The sequence below is a fragment of the Stegodyphus dumicola genome, chromosome 2 (genome assembly GCF_044657685.1).
Source record: "Stegodyphus dumicola isolate Sdum_Otavi_A_Nest chromosome 2, ASM4465768v1".
NCBI classification, from domain to species: Eukaryota; Metazoa; Arthropoda; class Arachnida; order Araneae; family Eresidae; genus Stegodyphus; species Stegodyphus dumicola.
In genome coordinates, this window is record NC_140769.1 from 202536001 (window position 1) to 202538907 (window position 2907).

Below are 2907 nucleotides of genomic sequence, written 5' to 3' on the forward strand. Positions count from 1 at the left end.
TTAGCATCTAACACCGGTCAATCAAACAGTACGAAGTTTATTTTGGAAGATTAGCATCTAACACCGGTCTATCAAGCGCTACGAAGTTTATTTTGGAAGATGCACACGATGATGCAGACACACAGCGCTGACTGAAAAGAGATGGACTCTGACCTAAGGTTTGCTTAAATGCTACCGAACAGAGTAACCCATTCCCTTCATAAGAAATCCACCATCCGCTAGCCAATACCGGAAACGGCAAGGCAGAACAGACGGCATTTATTGAAAACAAATAAAACAAAGTTACATAAGTGTGATTACAAAAAGTACAAATTTACAAAAGATTACCATTTATAAAAACAAAGTTAAACGATTGTATGCAACTTCCATTACTAAAGTAGGTAAAAAGACAAACAAGTAAAAATAAGTATAAACCTCTGAAAGAGGTGAAGTATATTCAAATAAATAGCAATGGAAGTTATAGTGAAGGACAAGAACTACGACTTCTACTTTGAAAAACATAAAAAAAATCTTACAATCAGGTGATAATCATCAGGGGGCTGGTGATCTGTGCACTGATGAAGATGAACCAACACAGATGACCGCGCGTACATTGCGAGACCGTTCAGCTATCCAACGGCCTGTCAGATTTAATGACTAAGACGTGTATAACAGCATTCTGAAGTTGGAAGAGCCTAAAACATATGACGAAACAACGAAGTCTTCTGAATACGCCGACTGGAAATGAGCCATGGACGAAGAAATGGTTTCGCATTCCAAACATGGAACATGGCAACTTGTTGAGCCACCTAACGGACGTAAAATCCTCGACAATCGCTTGGTTTACAGAGTGAAGACAAATCCCGACGGCACAATCGAGAGATTCAAGGCCCGTTTAGTGGCAAAAGGGTAATCCCAGACGGTGAACATCGACTACGAAGACACATTTAGCCCGGTGTGTTGCTATGACGCTATTCGAGCTCTAATTGCAACGGAAGCCAAGGAGAATCTCAACTTATATCAAATTGACGTGAAGACGGCATTCCTTTACGGTTACCTAACTGAGGAGATTTACATGTATCAACTCGAAGGCTATAACCACGGAAGTAAGCGTGTATGCAAGATGCTTCGACCTTTATACGGCTTGAAACAAACTGTACGATGTTGGAATGCCAAGTTTACTGACGACCTGAAAAAACATGGCATGATACAAAGAAAATCCGACAACTGTCTGTTCATACGAAATGATTATGGACATAAGATGCTGATGACGATTTATGTTGATGATGGCATTGTCGCTGTTCAGGACAAAGCAGCATTCTTCACATTTATGACGAGCTCAAGCAACATTTTAACATTCGAGTAACGACGTTAAATTGTTTCCTTGGTCTACAAGTTGAACGTTTAAAAGACGGCTCACTCTTCCTGCACCAAGAAGCATTTACAAGAAAGATATTAGAGCAATATGATGATGCTAAAACATTACACATCCCAGTAAAGAAGTCGAGTCTCAAGGTCAACTATGATCAACTGAATGACGACGGCATGATCAAGATCAAGGAGGCGAAGCCTCTCAGCAGTGAAATTCCATACCGATCAGTAGTTGGCAGTTTGCTGTACTTGGCGATGGGGACTCGACCAGATATTGCTTACGCAGTGAGTTTGATGTCTCGAAAGCTGAACAATCCTACAGAGATTGATTGGGAAATCGTACAGACAACATTAAGGTATCTTTGCAGTACCATAGGACACGGCATTGTGTACAGCAATGAAGACGATAGAAGTTTGATGTTGTTTAGTGATGCATATAACATTAGCTGTGCAGAAACACGCAGGTCTCGAATAGGTGTTATTTCTTTCTATGGTGGAGGTGCAATTACGTGGCGAAGCAAGCTACAGGAGGCCATATCCCATTCAACGACAGAGGCAGAGTTCATGGCAGCAGCTGATGCTACAAAAGACCTGATATGGTTGAAGAGCTTGTTCAATGAGATAGCTAATATTGTCTAATTGCCTATCCTAAAAATTGATAGTCAGGGTACTATCAAGTACATCAAAAATCCAACGTTCCTCGCACGCACAAAGCACATTGACTAAAGGTACAAGTTTGTGCAAGATGAGTTCTCGAAGGAACGTTTTCAATTATGCTATGTCAGAAGTAATAAACAACGAGCAGACATTCTGACGAAGGCGCTTCCAGCACCTCAGTTTCATTTCCAGAAGAAGTTGATTGCTGTCAAATCAGTCAATAAGTAAACGTTAATCTATATGAACAATGAATATTTTTCATGCTCGAAGGAGGCTGTTGAGAATCGAGCATTTAATTGATATTATGTGCAGCTTTCCAGTGGCTTTATTGTTTTATTATGTTTTATGCATCTGTCATCACTATTATTTTTGTCATTCTAAAAGTTGTCATGTAAACAATAAGACGTACGTAAGTTCTCTTTACATTTTTGGTTAATAAAGTCCAAAAATTCAATTAGCCATCACTCTGTTTGTTAATTTTATAACAGCTTTCAACCGTCGTATGTTTTTTAATTGATAACTAGGGAAGAAAACACAGAGTGAAGTGTCTGCTGTCTACAGAGTGAAGTGTCTACTGGTTAAATTTCTTGACACGTAATTTTATTGAGCATTTGCAGTTAGAGAAAGAAAAAAACAAACATTTCGGTTTCGGGAATAAATGATGCTACTTTGACAATAAAGCATAAAATTAATGCTTCGATATGCAATAACGAAGGAACTTTTATAAAGAATTTGGACTTTTACTAATTCCAAAACTGCTGATTTAACACCTTCGCGCAAAATTAAAATTTCAGTGCAAGGTCTTCCTAATTTAAAATTAGAAGATGAAGGACTTAATGTTCCAGAAAGGGTAGATATGCTGTTGGGAGAGGGAGTTTTTTATGAACTTTTGAAACCGAG

At 38.8% G+C, this 2907-nt stretch overlaps 1 pseudogene; it reads left to right on the forward strand.

Moving 5' to 3' along the window:
• Positions 1-1524: 1524 nt before the first annotated feature.
• LOC118198510 (uncharacterized) lies at positions 1525-1989 on the forward strand (annotated as a pseudogene).
• Positions 1990-2907: the final 918 nt, after the last annotated feature.